The sequence below is a fragment of the Balearica regulorum genome, chromosome 18 (assembly GCF_011004875.1).
Source record: "Balearica regulorum gibbericeps isolate bBalReg1 chromosome 18, bBalReg1.pri, whole genome shotgun sequence".
Lineage (NCBI taxonomy): Eukaryota > Metazoa > Chordata > Aves > Gruiformes > Gruidae > Balearica > Balearica regulorum.
Genome location: NC_046201.1, coordinates 4,874,450 through 4,891,448, shown reverse-complemented (window position 1 = coordinate 4,891,448; position 16,999 = coordinate 4,874,450). Strand labels below are relative to the sequence as shown.

At 45.0% G+C, this 16,999-nt stretch overlaps 2 long non-coding RNA genes across 3 annotated transcripts in view; both read left to right on the top strand.

Annotated features, from left to right (window-relative positions):
* The window catches only part of LOC142604441 (uncharacterized), a 64,350-nt gene that overhangs the window by 5,988 nt on the left and 41,363 nt on the right, over positions 1-16,999 (top strand). The gene's annotated exons all lie outside the window — the stretch shown is intronic.
* Positions 4,424-12,805, top strand: LOC142604440 (uncharacterized). 2 transcript variants are annotated; one of them, XR_012838321.1, is made up of 3 exons: positions 4,424-4,832; positions 7,767-7,932; positions 11,198-12,805. It is a non-coding gene; the product is annotated as an uncharacterized LOC142604440 (long non-coding RNA). The 2 variants fall into 2 exon arrangements; XR_012838320.1 differs by lacking the exon at positions 4,424-4,832 and having other exon boundaries at positions 4,839-7,932.

Genomic DNA, 16,999 nt, shown 5'->3' with positions numbered 1-16,999 from the left:
TTGAAATCTCAGTTGCATTTAAATTATTTTTTTTTATTACAGAATCTGATTTGACTACAAAGATATTTTGTATAATTGTGACTTCCATCTGTTAATTTTGAAGGAAATATTTCTGGAGGAGGAAACATTCCCATGCAAATGTAACAGAAAGGTGCTTAATCACAAATGAGCTTGCCCATTTTAATTTACCTTGGACCATAAAGCCAAACAAATAATGTAATTTGGGAGAAAACATAATCAGATATTTTACAGTATCAATTTTTTCAGTGTTGTGGATTATTCAGCAGTACAGTTAATGGTGTTTTACGTGTAGCTTTCAATATATTAAGAGTGTCCATTTCACACGAACTATTGTACATACCCAAAACCTAGCTTGAATCTACATTTTAAAACCAACTTACATTATTTTTTTAAAAAAACAATTGCACTGAACAACGAAATTCAACTGAGTAACTTAAGCTGAATTTCTTAAATCTGAGTCAGTAAAGAGCTTCCAGAAGTTCATCCAAAATAGATTGTAACAAAGGAGCAGAACTTCACTGAATCATTTCACAATGTTTGTTAGCTGCGACTCAGTGCTACACTGAGATTAGAATTACGTTACTCCAAGTCCCAGACTAAATTTAGCTCCAGGATTCACATACTGCACTCGCTTCATTGGAAGAGTTTGGTTCGCTTGTAGCATATTTGAGCTGGTTTTGCATCTCCGTGGGGAATAAATTATAGCCTGAATGAGAACATTCACACACATTTATGACATTAATGCTATATGCAGTTGGAGGTTCTGCATGCATTCAGCCTTTAAAACTAATACTATCTCTAGCCTCCTTCCAGAACTTTATTTAATTTCTCTATCAATGGCCATTAAGGGCAGTGAGACACAATGAAACAACATTTTTTTTCTGACTGTGTTTCTTTGCAGACATCTTTGCAAACGTAGTAATAAGCTTCTCACTTCAGAATTTCCACTGGAGTGAACTCTTTTCCCCCCAACCCAGCCCCCTGTGAGTAACTGCCCTTGTACAGCGAGTTGTTTCACATGCCCCAAATAAAAATGTAATAAATCCAGAGTAAGGAGAATGCTTATGAGCCAGTGTAAGGTGTTATGTAATACTAGTTACATAAAATTTTGGATGTCTTTATACTTTTAAGATATTATTGCTTTCAAAAAGAACACAAACTGTAGTTTCATTTCAAAACATCTGATAGGAGTTTAATCTTAAAATATAAATTGGGCTTGTAGATTGTCTACATCATGGAATGAATTTACGGCTCTCCAAAGAAACAGCAGGTGTGCCCATTGCTAAATAAAATATCTCCTGTAAGCCAGTGGAGATAGCCTGATCCGCACCAGCGCAGGATTTGTCCCATACTCTAATTTTGGTGACTGGTAATGGTTTTGGATGAAACAGCCATGAGCTCTTCTGTCACTTTAGAGCAGTATGTTTGTATGTGTTTGGAAATTCTGTAACTTTCAAACCTTTTCTAACTTTGAAGTGCATTTTCCAAATGGAAATATTTTATAACTAGCTAGCCACTGGTGTTACATTAATGCTGAATTATGGTCAGTTGCTTGCAGGCAGCAAGCATGGGTTTAAGTGCTTAAAAATACCTATAATGAGGCTGTTGCAAAGCACAGTGGGCTGTGCTGTCAGTTGGTGTAAATGGGCACGAGTCTTGACTGCAGTGGAGTTGCACTGATTTATTCCCCCACAAGTCCCAACCTGATAGGCCACAAATGTAAGCAGCGTTTTTGAGAGACCCAGCTTGTGCAGCCAGGGTCTCCCTGAGGAAGGAGGATTTGTATGAGTGGTACCTGTGCCTCTCTTGCATGTGGCCTGTGCGTTGCGCAGGAGATGACTGGGATGGACATGGTGACTGAACTCATCCTCTTTTTCTCTCCTTTCCCTCCTTGAGTAAATCCACACCTGGAAGGAAACACTTTAGTCCAGGTGAAAGAAATGTAGTACATCCCAATACGGCTTCAAGAAATAATCTCCCTACAGAGAGTGACTTCCACAGCAACTAAAGATATGGCCAAATACTTTTTTCTTTCTTTCTTTCTTTCTTTCTTTCTTTCTTTCTTTCTTTCTTTCTTTCTTTCTTTCTTTCTTTCTTTCTTTCTTTCTTTCTTTCTTTCTTTCTTTTTTTTTCTTAAATGAAATTTGCTACAACTTCACTATTCCAGGCATAGCTTTGAATGTAAGCAGCACTGCTGAGCTATTACCTGACAGCCAGGAAGGAAAAGAGCTGAAAGTGAAAGCGAAACTGAGTATATTGATTATGGTGACTGATCTGAAGTCAAATGAAAAAGAGCAGCAGGGAGCGGGCAGAAAAGGCACGGGGTTTCCACAGGCGGCATATTCTTGCCAGCTGGTCCTGGTGCCTGCTGCTTACTGTCTGTACTGTCCGTAAGTCTGTCATGGCCAAAGGAAAAATACCTGTGTCTGCCCACAGAAAGTACTCTGAGTCCAGCTCTGGTGAACTGAAATGTTGTTAACCACAGCAGGGGTAGGAGCAAGGCCTCATGCTTGTTAATAGCACTTTTAAAGGGATAGAATTTTCCCCTTTCCCAAGCATTTCTTGTGCACCTCATGCAGTACTGAACAGCAATCATAAACCTGGACACTGGTAGAGCTTTAATGGACAACATCTCGTTCTCATTAAAGTATGTCATTACTGGCAAATTGATTCCTAATTCACCTAAGATGGAGTTCAGTTAACTTTATCTGTCTAAAAAATGGGTCCTTGGTCTAAGCTCCCTCTCGAGGCAGAGGGAAGGGGGAGGTGGCTCCAAGGTCAGTGTGTCTCACCGGGCTGGTTCAACGCTTGGGTGGGAGGTGGCATCCTTCAAAGTGCTGCTCTTATCCCACCAGTCGGAGGAAGTTTGTACAATCAACTTTAGTCACAGATGCTAAGGCTTATGGCTCCCCACGCAACTTACGCAAATGGCAAGGCTTTTAACCACGTATTTCACATAACTCTTAGATGTGCTTGGCTTTGGTATCGGAGGTCTAAAACTTGTAGGTGCGAAGCTGCTCCTGTCACAAGTCACTGAATGCCAGTGCGTGCCTACACAATTCAGCTTTTCTGAACGTTGCTGTGGCTATCTTTCAGTCTATGTGGCAAGTGAATTGTGTTTCTCTAACCTATTCTTATGGCTCTAAACTATTGGCAATTTTAAGGACACTAGCTCAACTTCATGTTGCCAGATGCTGTCTAGTTTAATGAATGACATTCAGCAAATGAGAGGAGGGTGGTCCTGTGACGTTCACTGCTGTAAGGAGCTTCTGGATATATAGGGTTGGACCCAAAACCAGTGGGCATTCCCAGTGGTTACTGAACCTGTATCTGGCAATCTGGTCCCTTTAGAAAAATATTTCAAAGTTACCACTGTGAAGTAACGCAGAAAAGAGAGGAAAAGAACTCGCGTAAATTCCCCCAAATGTACAGCATTAAGGCTAGGTTCCCTAGTAATATAGACCTCATTCTTCTGTGGAAGATTTTACTACATTTTATTAAAAAAAAGAAAAAAAAAAGCTGTAACCTTACAACAAAACCAACATCTTAAGCAGAGTGTAACATAGTTGAAGAGCTTGAGGTCACAATATTAATGCTGTGAGAAGAGTGAGGGCACCCAGGCTCAGCCAGCCGACTCTGGGCACTGTGTTTTCTTCTGTTCCCTGTTGTGCCCTGGTATCCAAAATAGGTGTTTTTCATGAATGTAGTAGCAATAAACAGCATGTGATGGGATTAGTTAGGAGGAGCAGCCAAAATGTTTATCATTTATTGTATCTGTTTTCTTCCTCAAAGAAGGTTTCCCTCAGAGACATGTGCCTCCTCTCTTGTAATCAAATTTTGTGTGCTCACAGTTGCTTGTTGCAAATTGATTTGCATGTGCTCTGCTCTAATTGACATTGCTCGGCTTGTCAATATTAAATGATTTGACTGGGTGAACCTGGGGCATGGGTGTTCCCCCAGTTTGCAATGGTCCAGCTGGCAGTGCCCACGGGTCACACGCCTGCCTCGAGAAGCAGCTCTTGTCCGGTCCATCCAACCTCCCCAAGCGGGGATTTCCTTAGCCATAAAAGAGGCAGTTGTATCTTAAAAAAAAACGGAGCTCTCAGGTCCCAGTGTCCTCTGCTTGTTCCTCCCAGGAGAATGGATACAATTTGACCCTCCTGAAATGATGATGAACTAGGAATAAGCCTTTGCTGGAAAGGTGGAATAGCACAGTGAAAAAAATCCCCAGGATCATGTACGCTGTAGCTAATGAAATGTGAATTTACGTGACCACCCATAGCTGATGCATATTTTATGCTTGAGTTCTTCCATGTGATGAGTCCACTGCTAGCAGCGGCAATAGTTTTAATGATATACTTCTTTTTTTTTTCTTTTTTTTTTCTTTTTTTTTTTTCTTTTTTTTTTTTTTAGGACTTTGTACACTGCTCAGACATAAGGGAACTAATCCCTAAAATGTGCAAATGAAATTATTAAGTTCTTACCTGAAGCCCTAGTCAGGGAAAGTAAAAACTAAGCCCAAAGCTTTTTAAAAGCTTGTGAATTATAATAATTAGCTCATGTTTTAATGCTAATACATTCTGATAATACACATACTGTTGTAATACCTATAATCACTATTGGTGGGAACATGGGGAGAATAGGTGCAAAAGCTGTAATTTAAAGAAAAGAAGTCAGAAACCAGACTTTGGGTGAATTTTTTGGAGTGTATGACCACAGGAATATTCTTATATTCTTTCTGCTTATTGAGCCTCAGAGAACTGGAAAATGGGGAGCACCAGAATACCTGATAGATCCACTTAAAGCTCCAGGTCAGTAGCATGCTTAAGCATATGCTTAACTTTAAGCATATAATTAATCACATCCCTGGTCCACGGAGTAATTAAACATGCGCTTATGTAGTTTGTACAGCGCAGTACCAGCCTGCGGGCATTCTCTAAATACTGGTGTGCCTGAGAAAGTGGTGAATCAGAAAGTGGTTTTTGGCTGGAGTTTGGAAATGAGCTTAAAAGAGTGAGTTAGGCACCCAGCTCTCATTATATTTGAATAGCTATGGAAAAGCTGGTCTTGTTAGCAGAACCGCGTAAGTAGCAAGGTGTGGCCATTTACTTTATGGTAATGCCTTAGTTTTGTTTAAAGTGAAATGATTAAAAAAAATCCCTTTTGCTTGGCAATTTCCTGCTGCTCTCCTATAACTCTTTGCTTCTCTCAATGCCGTCCAGACCAGATTCCATTCCAGCAAAGCCCAAGCTGGGCAGCAGCCTCTGCCTGGCAGCTTCTGTCGTAACTCGCTGGTCACAGTTTAGGCAGGTTCAGAATCGAAGGCAGCACTGGCAGAGTGATGCCAGCAGCACGGCTGCTTTTCCTGTTGGTCAGTCCAGGCACGGCTCTGTGATACTGCACTCCTCTGGGACCCAGCAGGCATCTCTGCACTGCTGCTTGCTATCTATACACCTACCAGCCTGCTCGGGTTTCTCCAGCTCTCTGGGCCCTGTGCTGGGGGCCATACCCTTGGGTTACCGCTGCAGTAGTAAACCTGGCTGTGTACTGAGTGTGGTCCTGGGCAGAGCTTTGGCCTGGGACTCTTCCAACCAGTCCTGGATATGGTCTGAAAGTCAGCATGAGCAAGGGACCATTATCTATAGGCTGGTTGGATGTGCGCTCCCTTCTTCGGGTGGCTACGAGACTTTAATAGGACAGCTGTGGCCAGACTGGCTGGTTGGCCGTGCCCTGGTTAATTTACTAGCAGTCATGTAGCCTCTTCTAGCCAGAGCTCCTCCTCTGGTGTTTTTCTCCTAGCATTCTCCCTTCCTGTCCCTTTCCTTGTGCCAACCAGTTTAATACGTTAGCCGTCACACCAGCAAGCTCCCTTCTGAGTTGCTCTGGGTGTGTTTTGCCAACGTGCTTGTCTGGCCATGCGATTTGACCAGGCAGCACTGCCACCCTCTTCTTTGCCAGCCTGAACCAGATAATGGTCTCTTGCCACTCAAGGTGGGTGTAATGTGGCAGCCTCTAGAAGACTTTTTGATGACTAATTGTTTTGCTTTATATACTTAAAGTCAGTTAGCTGCTTTAATTTCCTTGTTCTCCGAGGCCTCTGCATATAAATGCTAGTGAGGTCACCACAATGAGGCAAGTCAGTGCAGCATCAAACGTTACTATTCAAACTATTGGCCTCTGTGTTGCTGAATGGCGAGAAGCTCGTTTTCAAAGCGGCCTCCATGGAAAGTCTGCGTAATGTGTTTGATTATCCAACCTTGTCATTTTCAAAGGGACCCAGTCAAGATTAAGAGGGCCTAAATGTACCGTCCCCTAAAAATAACTCTGGCTTTCTAGCTCCTCTGCTGATGTTGGGGGTGGCAGGGAGGAGAAGTGACGCTCCAAACGGAGGATTGCAAAGGAAGTGAAATGTGAAATGCACGTGGCCAAACTCGCCCCTTGTCAGCCCCAGAGGTGCTCAAGCAGTGTTCGCTTTGGGTCCTGGTGCAGTGCACCTTCCTGCGCGCGGGGATTCTGCTGGAGCCGTGAGAACAGGGAGCTCAGTGCTCCACGCAGAGGCTGGACACCTGTCACCGCTGGAGACAGCGGCAATGGGGATGTCATCTGTTCCTTGGCAAAGTGAAAGACTTCCTATATTTTCCTAATGTGTGTTATTTTTATTTTCATGTTTTCTTGTGGGTGAGGGAGACTAATGAACGCAGCTAACATTGGCGCTTCTGGAGCACGCTTGGGCTTGCACAAAGGACAGCCCGATGAGAGTCATGGTTTGTGCTAGCAGGACCCAAAGCCAATAATTGCTGCTCTTATAACTTGTTCGTGGCTGATGGCATTTCCCAAACGCTGGGTGCAGTTGTGCAGTGCCACAGTCTCTCTCGGGGGCAGGACTGGCTGGGATGGATCACAGTTAGTCATGCATTTGTTCTCCTGCACTCCACAGTTGGTATTTTCTGGGGACCTTTTATGTCATTTTCAAGATGGTGATTAGCCCGATCTTGATTTTTTGAGAGCAAAATCTGAGCAAAACCTCTTTTCAGAAAGTAAACCCACATGTAACTGGTTTCTGGAAGCCTGCTTTGCCAGCAGTTCTCCACAGTAGCTCATTAATTTCGGGGACACATTGGTATTGGTTATTTTCTTGCTGTTGTGTCCGCTGGCTCATGCACCTGGAGTCAGCTCCAGGTTTGGGAAGTGTACAGTGCACAGAGTCCTTGGAGCCCTGGAGCATTTTTACCTGCTCTGAAGGCAGCCCTTCATCTTTTTTTTTAAGCTACCTAGAGCCAACGCTGCTGCCATCTAAAACCAGAGGCTGAAGCTCTTGTCTGGGCAGAGCAGGATCCTGCAGCTGTTGTAAAAGGGCCAGAGTCTCTCCTCTGAGTGGGTGTTATTTGTTTGGTAATACCAGTCCACTCCAGCTGAGGATCTGTCCCTTTGTTTTGTGTATAGGACAATTTGTTTTCAATTTTTGTTTCTGAAAGGAAACTGTCAAGACAAAATTCACACTTAAAAACATTAAGGGAAACAGCCCTTTGTCCATTTCTAACAATCCCCTTCAATGACTAAAGCTGGAAGAATTGTAGAAACTGCAATAATTTTTCACCTTTGGTTTGGTTTTGTGCTCTTCTTGCGTTTTCTGAGTTTCAAATCCAATGCACCAAGAAGACTTCAGTCCTAAATCACCCTGATAACATAAGTGTAACCTAGAGATATGTGTTCTGATGATTAAAATCTCATTGTCCCTTATCTAGGGCAGCAGGGAGCTGAGAGCAGCTTGGGCAGTATTCCCCTCTTCTCCTAGTACCCACAACCTCGTGCTGGCTTTGCAGTCCGAGAAGGAACGTGTAAAGCCTCCGCAGAGGGGGTTCCTTGGAGCAGCACACATGCATCCTTGTTGGAATCTGCCAACACCCCGATGTGAGTAAAATAAAATCGGGGTTGAACAGCCTACCCAGGCTGAAATCTGCAATGATTCCGGTTACCTGCTTTTCTTTACCTGGGGTGTGCTCTGTCTGCTTGTGGTGGGGTCCTGGCTGCTGGGGAGGTTGTGGTCTCCCTGGGGCAGGGCCTCATCAGGTGTTCTTCCATGTCAGTACGACAGCAAGTGCTGCAGGGACCTGGTCCTTGCCTAGGGCTCCTTCCAACTACAAAGAGTTGTTTATTGTCAATCCAACAAAAAAAGGAAAAAAACCCAACAACTTTTGAAAATAACAGCATGCATCTCATTTTAATTTTAGTCCTAAAAACTACTTGATGCTCATTACAAAGGAATTGATTCCTTAAATGAATGAAGCAGCCGTGAGTGCTGCTTTCAGTGTGGGACTGCTGATGCTCTGACTCATGCTTTGCTTCTTGCAGGCTCTGGCTTTTATGCTTCATTTAGGACACCAACGTCATTAGCATTCAGAGGGCTGCTGCTTTTTATTATTATTATTATACTGCTGTTGTAATTTTTTCAAAGATGCAAATAATATTTGGATCAGAATCACGGCTCATGTTTTATTACCAAATCAGGGCATAGGGTTTGCTTTCATTTGACTTGCAAGCCTTAGAAGAAATTCTAAATGAAAATAAGGTGTGGCTTTGTACAAGAATGAGAGGGTCTCGGGTTTTTTTGGATGCCAGGTTGCCTGCTACTGCAGAGTGTCATCCCTTCTTAGGATGGGTGAGGATATTTGTCTTGTGTTGCACATGGCTGGGATCTTTGTGATTGCCCCAAGCCTTAGCGTTTCCATTGCATGCAGGGCAGCCACGCCAGCCTACCGTGCGTGTCCCTGGAGATGGCATGTTTGAACTGCAGCAGCTCCAAACGAGATGCTGCTCTGTGCAGCTGAATGTGGCAGCTCAGCCTCTTTGTTTCGGAGCTGAATGTTAACACACCACACGGGGTGAGGCCAGCAAGCACTTGAGCCCAGGCAGGGAGAAGGGGAGACTGCGCTCTGAGATTGCTGTGCTGCTACTCGCATCTCACCTTGCAGGTTTTCGGAGACACTCAAGCACTCCTGTTCTTCCTAGCCTGTAACTGGAATGGGGAAGAGGGTCCTTTGCTGAGGGACACGCTGTCTTTAGTGCAAGGAGAAAAAAAAAAAAGAAAACCCCAAGAGTCCTCAGGGGTTCCCTGCTCTGCCACAAACACCCTGAAAGCCCTCAAGCATGTCACAAAGTCCTTCTCGGGTGCGACAGCTTGCAGGGACACTTGCAAGCCCACCATGGGCGTAGGGCCCATCCCAGCACCCTACAGACAGAGAGTTCATGGGAAAACGACAGAGCAGAATTGTGGGAATCTGCCTATGGTTTCTGTTGAGTCCACGTCCATCAAAGTTCAAATTACTGATGAATTAAAAGGAAAGTATTGCTCCTTGCCCTCAGGACATACTGGGCTGCGATTTCCAGGACTTGTGAGTGTGGGTTGAAAATTCCCAGCCAACTACTTGGCACCTTTTTAGCAGGGAACCTATAGATCTTTTTCAGATATTACTTAAGCTGAAAGTGGTTGAGAAATCAGTAGTAATTCCCTAATTAAAATCCCAGCTTTATTAATAAATTAAGAGCAACTGCTTCTGCAGTTGGGCAAGCGGGTGTGATCTGCTCCTGCTGGAAGCTGGGTGCTGCGGCTGGGTAGCTCTGGGCACCCTGGGGATCGCAGGTTACAATGCGTGAGTGCAAGATGTGCAGCACCGCCTGCGCAATGAGCTGGTCAGCCCTGGGGTCTCCGCTTCTCCTGGACAAAGCGCCAGCATTCATCTGATTGCCAGTGCCACGTGTATTTGCAGGACAAAGTGTTACTGCCTTTTGCCCCAATGGTTTGGGGTATTTGAGGGCTGCTTGCAGCTAGCTGTGCCAGGCTTTGTTTGATGGCATTTCTTCCGAGTGACAGACGAGCCATCTGGTGTTATGTTGAAACGCAGCGCGGTGTTTGCTTAGGAGGGAGCCTGCAGGGATGACACCAGTTCCATATCTTCCGCTGGCCGTATCAGGGCTGGGGCGACTACTGGGCATATCAGCACAGCTGTGTGTGCCAACATGAGATGGCATGGCCATGCTGGAGAGAAAGGACCCTGTCAGACCTCTGCCCTCCTAGGGACGGACTGAGTGGCAGCAAGAAAAATGAGGGACTTTCAGGGGCAGCTGTGTTTTACTAACCCAGTCATAATGCCCCTAAAAATCCTTATTGTTCTTGCAATGGTCAACTGTGACCTCCGGCACGGGGAGGCCTGGAAGGAAAGCACTAGCACTTGGGGCAGGGCAAGTGTGGAAGGGGAGGGCTCCCGTCGGGAAGGCTTGCTTGCAAGTTGGAGCAGTGTTTTAGGCTGAGGAAAGCTATTCTGTTGGAGTGGAGCTGAAAAGATGTGTTGTTGTGAATTGTGCTAACGGAGTGTGTACTTTGTATGACACTCAGGGTGTGAGAACTGGAACATGAAGTGGGGGAAATGAAACAAACCAAGCACTTTCCCTCCCTGTCGTGTCTGTCTTGCATTTCTTCCCCTGCCCCGAGTGAAATGCAACTGGAGATAGGCACAACTCCACCCCAGAGAAAGAGCCCCTACCCAAACCATTCCTCCTCCCACTCCTCCCAGTTCCCTGTTTTACTCCTCTTTCAGCTGAACTGCTGTAAGTCATTGCAGGTCTTTGCTCACCTTTAGCACCCTTCTCAGCTTTAGTTCTACTCTAGACCAGAACAGGATGCAGTAATTGCATGCAAAGCAGCAATTTGTTAAACAGAACCATAATATTCAATTATTTGCCATCTTTATGCATTCTAACACTTCATTTGCATTTCTGAGAGCTTCTATATGTTGAGTAAAAGTTTTTATTTTCATTGAACTCTGCAACAATGTTCAAAGCTTTTATCCTTTAATAACTCTACCTAGGGGTATGGATAGTCAAATTAACCTGGCCCCACAACAGCAACAGTCCCTTTCGTGCGGTCTGGTTGGGTTACTCATTACCTTTTTGAAAAGGCTTTGTTTAAATGTTTATCAATTAATTGATATGTTTATCAATTAATTCTGTTTTATATGTCTATGCCCATAGATTAGAAATGCATGCTCTTTTTTTTTGCTTTTTTTTTTTTTTTTTACACTGACTACATAGACTTGCCTTTACACATCACTTACCTATTTTTAATTGGGTTATATGGCTCTGGAGGAAGATTTACTCATTTGTTATTTGTTATTCTCAGGAGCATTTCAACTGCTTTTCTTAAAGCTGAATACTTTGTAAATGAGAAGTGACTAGAAACCCCGAACTGAGTCCAAGGTCTCGCTTAACTTTAAGGCACACTGACATACTGACACTACACCAGTTAAGGTATGGTATGAATCAGGAGCTGTACCAGCCACTGTGGAATGAATGTGTTCACGTGAAGTCATCCTGCTGTAGCTATTGCAGAATCATCAACTGCTCTGTGTAAGCAAGCCCTAAAAGACAATCCTTGTCCCAGTGACTGTGACTAGATAAGACGAGACAATGGGCACAAGAAAGGCACCTTACTATGTTACGGATGCGTACTGTTCAGCCAGCTGGGAACAAAGAAACTTGGGCTGCTCAAGGCCTCGCAGGACTGTCCAGGAGTGTCCTTCTCTGTGGGCTGATGCCAGGACCGTATCACAGGAACTGTTTGTTTCAGGCTTTGTCACCCTTGATTTCTGAGACTGCCCCATCATAGGAAGCCCCGGACCCTCTGCTCCTCTCCACGAGGATTTCTTCATGTAGCAACTCTCATGTCTTCATCTAGTTTCAGTATCAGATGGAGGGGCTTGAACGGTTCCTTGGCAAGACGTGTGGATGGCATTAGTTTAATGTGTTTTGATTCTGGTATCTACCAAACCAACTGGACCCAATCGCCTCAACTGCTAACAGGCTGCAGAGCAATGACCTACTACAGTGGAATATTTTTTGTGCTGAAAACAGAAGATCGGGCATGAGGGTTTGTAACTCTTTTGGATGTGTTTCTATGTTACAATTTTTATCTTTAGTATCACCACCTTACTCAAAATAAGAATATTTATATGTTAAAATAAACACATTTTTTTCTCTGAAATACTGGAATATGCCTCCCCAGCTTCTTCCTATCATCTCAGCTCTGCCACTATGAAGAGAACCCACTCATGGATTTTAAAGTCAGAGGGACGAGCCTGAACCTCTAACAGAGGCTGCGCACAGAGCAATTCCTGCAATTCGTCCTGAAGCCAGGGCTCTGATGAATGGATCTTTTTCTTTTATGTGCTGTGGAAACTCTGTCTATATAAATGTCTGACAAGCTGTTCCAGTGCTTATAACCTTGTGTCTTGTACCTTATGGCAATCTGGAAGTTCCTGCTTATATATCTTATAGGGCCTCTGTGGACAAAACCCTTCATGTATGTGGCTGCACATGGTGAATAAGAGAGCGCGTTGGTTTGGTGCTATTTTTATCCTATCTGTTCCCAAAACAGCTCTCCCAATCACGCAGGTCACACACATCCCCCCAGTTGCCATATCACCTGTCAGAGTGGAGAGTAGGTGTACCAGAGGTCTGCAGGGACGCTTGGTACGTGGCCAGGGGCTTCTCTGCAGGATCCTTCCTGCATATCCTGCAGGTGGGATCCAGCCCTGCCAGCCCCTCTTTAACGCTTCAGGACAGTCTTGGCAGAACCGTGAGCCTGTTTCTCAGGGCCCAGGCTAAGCCACTAAGATTTCAAGGGCAAATTTGGCTGGGTTTTCTTTTTGAAAGTTCAGTGTCATTTAGCACATCCTATTTGGCCTGGAAAAATGCAGAAATACCTATAATAAAGGTGTTTTGAAAAGTACACGCAGGCAATCATGGTTTTTTTCCAGACTCAGTCTCAGGTGATGCCATCAGCTTCTACTGCACTTAAGCTTTCCCCCAGACTTCCTTGAAGTTGCCATCCCTAGTCAGTGCTAAGTATGAACATTAAAATAGACCCTACCGAAGTAAAACACACACAATTCTGAAAAAATGAGTAACAGCAGATGTACTGAACTTGAGCCACCATTGGTATACACAGCATCTAGACTGGTAATAGTGTTACAACAGCCCACAAAGACTAGACCAGAAGCAGCAAAGAGCAAAGGTTGCAGGGCGGGATCCCAACAGGGAAAAGAAAAATCAAATTGCTCTTCAAGTATAAGCAATTCTATTAATGTCTTTCAAGCATCACCGTTCCAGGCTGCAAGGAGTCTCTCGCTGCAGGGGACACTTTCCGAACTGCCCTGTAATATTATCAGCTGCTTTCAGTGCCCAACTGCTGTCCAGAATAGCTTGATGTGGTACATTCAATCAATTGTATGTCAGCCACAGAAATGGAATAAAACCAGTGCAGGAAATACATTTTGCAGGCAAATTTGTTGCTTTCTTCTACTGAAGCCCTTTGGTACTTTGCTGTAGTTTCTGATGAATAGCTGCTTCACGGAGGAAATATGGCTGTTTAGGCAAACGTTTGTCATAATTTAAACATTTGATTTTTCCAGTAAGACTGAAGAAATCCAAGCTGTCAAGGAACCTTTAACTTCAGCAGTTCGTTGTTGGGCTTTGGCTTTTTAATTGGACCAGAATTGGCCATGTTCAACTAAGAGAACATTTGCAGGAGTTGGTGGGAAAGAAACAGCAACTTCTCCAGTGGGATGGCTGGGCCAGCCTTCACAAGGGCTGGACTCTGTTCTGGTGCCCAGTTTGTATTGCCTGGCGTTCAAAGGTTGATGTTTGGTACTTTTAAAAAAGGAAACCCAAAAAAAATCCCCAGCAAAGTGAACAGACTTCCCTGAGTCTGAAGTGCACAAACTCATCAGTGGATTTAGGATAGCAACTTGTGCGAGTGCCTTTCTCTGCAACATCAAGTTTGAAAACTCTGTAGCAGGATTTGTCTTCCTAACCTAAAAGCCAGGCAGGCAGAAAGTCCTCTTATTACTAAGGCTGATGCTGCTTTACATGCAGCTTTAAAAAAAAAAAAAAAAAAAAAGGAAGGAAAAAACCCCCTACATGCTTTTTCCTGATTATTAAGGATACAAGAAAAAAAAGATGCATGGTATTCCAGGTAAATGCTTCTGTCTGGGGTCATGAGTTAAATCCCACACTATAGTTGTCAATAGTCCTCTTGACTGTTTGTCACAGTGCCCTTGACCTGATGCAGTGTGATAAACACTGAAGTGATCCTTGATGATTAGTGTACCTGCAAAACTCCCTTTTTTTTTTTTTTTTTAAAGTTCATATTCCGGTAAATGTCACTTATTCTCTCTGTATGCAACCTCAGACTAGTTATTTAAGCTCAATAGCAGCATGGTCATATACAAAGCATGCAGAGAAATTCAGAGTTGTAGCAATCCAGTTTATAAATTAGGTAGCAGTAAGCCCATGGAGATAGGCATGATACATTTATTTATTTATTAGTCTGCAATTCAGGGAAGGCAATGAAGTTTCCTCTGCATACCCCTAGACTCCTTGGGCTGCTCCTCTGCCCCATGAGAGAAGCTGAGAAGTACAAGGAATCACTGCGCTCCTGAATGTGTGGATGGCAATTTGTTTTCCCCTTAAACTTCCTGTGACTTTTGTTCAGCATTTTTAAAGGAAAAATTAAAGAAAGACTTACTGGTTTCTACAGCCTACAGTTTACAAATATACTCCTAGTTCATCCATTTCTGATGATTCATTCACTTCTCCCACAACAGACTGACATCCTCTAATTAGTGCCAGCATATACAAGAGGCATTTTTAATCATTACATAATAAAGTGGAACAGAAAAGGACTAATGATACAGCAGGGTCCAATGACATTTGCAGTGCTCCATTACATAGGACAGGTTTTGGCCCCCAGCCTGTAGGCACAACAGCCTTTACACATTCATACCACACTAGCCAGTTACAATATTTTCTGGTATTTATGTCTGGCAGCGTGGATCCTTATGCTATGCATAGTACCAAGGTTTTTGTCCCATGACAGATGAGACGTAAATCTATGGATTCCAGCATGCACACTTCCAAGTAGTTACAGCTTGCTCTTAATTGGGGAAAGGAAGCCAAAGGAAATCATGTGCATTGGAGTCAAATACCATTTTTAGGAGAGGGAACTGCATGTATTTCAACAGTGATTAAAATAGCCAGGGACCAAGGCACACTAATGATTAATGGGCTCTTTCTGTGAGCTGAGGACATGTCCTACAGAATCTGGCCCTCCTGAGAGACATTCATGAAGTAGTTTGGCCAAGCACATTTTAAAGGCATGAGCAGGAATTGGTTAGGCTTTATTTTCCTTTATGTTGCGGATCAACTATGTCATGTGGCTTGAATTATTAGCTCCTATTTCTGAAGTGTGTGATGCACATAAGTAGCTCTAACCCAACCTGATGTATCCACAGCCATCCTACCCGCCGGGCAGGCATCAGGACCACAGACGTTACAGTGAGCTCTCACACTTGCACACTAAGCCTGCTGCTGCAGCTGGAACAAGGCCATCCAAACAATTCTTTTAAAACCTCTCACATTTTCTGACTCTGTTCTTGTTCACATTTTGTGACTTGACTTCCTAAATCCCTGCCTGTCCCTCTGGCCAGTGGCTAGCAGTACCATTGAGTAGTGACTGGCCTCAGCAGGAGCAGGCAATCTCCTGATGGAGAATCCTGCAGGATGCATGTAGGTGAGCTTGGAGGCCTGGACGTTACCCTGTCCCTGTTACGGCACAGAGCTGGGCACCTCAGGACTGGCTCAGCCGGGCCCTGGAGGACCAACCCCATCAGCGATGCCCCTCTGGCCATGCTCAGCAAGGTTGGGCAGGCCACCGGAGCACTGCAGCAAGGCTGGTATGCTCTGGCCGCATGCGTTATTTGATGCCACAGGGCCCTCAAAGCTCCAGCAGCAGCTGGAGCTGCACTGAGGGTGCTGGGGAAGGCTGAAACCCACACAGGAGGTGAACTGGGACTGCTTCGCGCTCCACCCTTGCTCGCTGTGTGGCAAAAAGTACAGGCTTAACCTCTGCACGCCTCCCACCCTGGCTGAACCAGAGATAGGAACCTCTGTCAGTCTCAGTGGGTTTCTGCAATACTTAATTGATTTGTGCTGCTAAACAGCCTCGCAACAAATCAGTACAAGGTGTTAAAGAAGGATGTGCTAGTGGGAAAGATCCAGCTGAAACAAAGCTTAGATAGAAAACATGTGCGTGCTGAGAGACAGTGCACCCTCTCCCCGTTCCTGCCCCCCCAGCCCTGCACAGGGTGAATAATGCTTTACAGAATCGCTGGCTCATTTTCAGGCCTCTGACTTGTCCTTGAGCATCTCTACAGCCTGCCCATCCAGTGGAGTTTTCTGCTGCAGGAAGGAGGCCAACCAAGCAGCTAAGTGGCACCAATTAATGCAGCCGCCCCATTGTGCTGACACCACTGCTTTGGCCATTAAGGATGTCTTTTCCTGCACAGAGACAACAGTACAAGGCCTTACTATAGGAAAACTTGAAAAAGACACAAGTGAGGAACTTCTGGGAATTCCTCAGGTTTTTCCAGCTGCAGAGGAGGGTGAAAACTGTCAGCTATAAAAATATTATAGTTTATGCTGTTAAACAAATCATCATTTGTCAACAGGTAGCTGAATTATATCCAATTCTGCTGGCAGAGCCAGAACTGATTCCCCCCCCCCCCCCTCCCCCCCCCCCCCTCCCCCCCCCCCTCCCCCCCCCCCCCCCCCCCCCCCCCCCCCCCCCCCCCCCCCCTCCCCCCCCCCCCCCCCCCCCCCCCCCTCCCACCCCCCCCCCCCCCCCCCCCCCCCCCTCCCCCCCCCCCCGCCCCCCCCTCCCCCCCCCCCCCCAATACTATTGTATAGTAACAGGCTGGCAGACAACTGGCAACCAAGGCTGTGCTGGGCTGATAAATAACGCAGATGAGCCTTGGAGCCGAAGACACAGTATCTCATGGATGTGGACTGCAGCCTATGCTGGAATGTGTTGAACAAACGCTTGTTAACAATCTATGCCCAGGCAGAGAATTGCTTGATGAAAGGT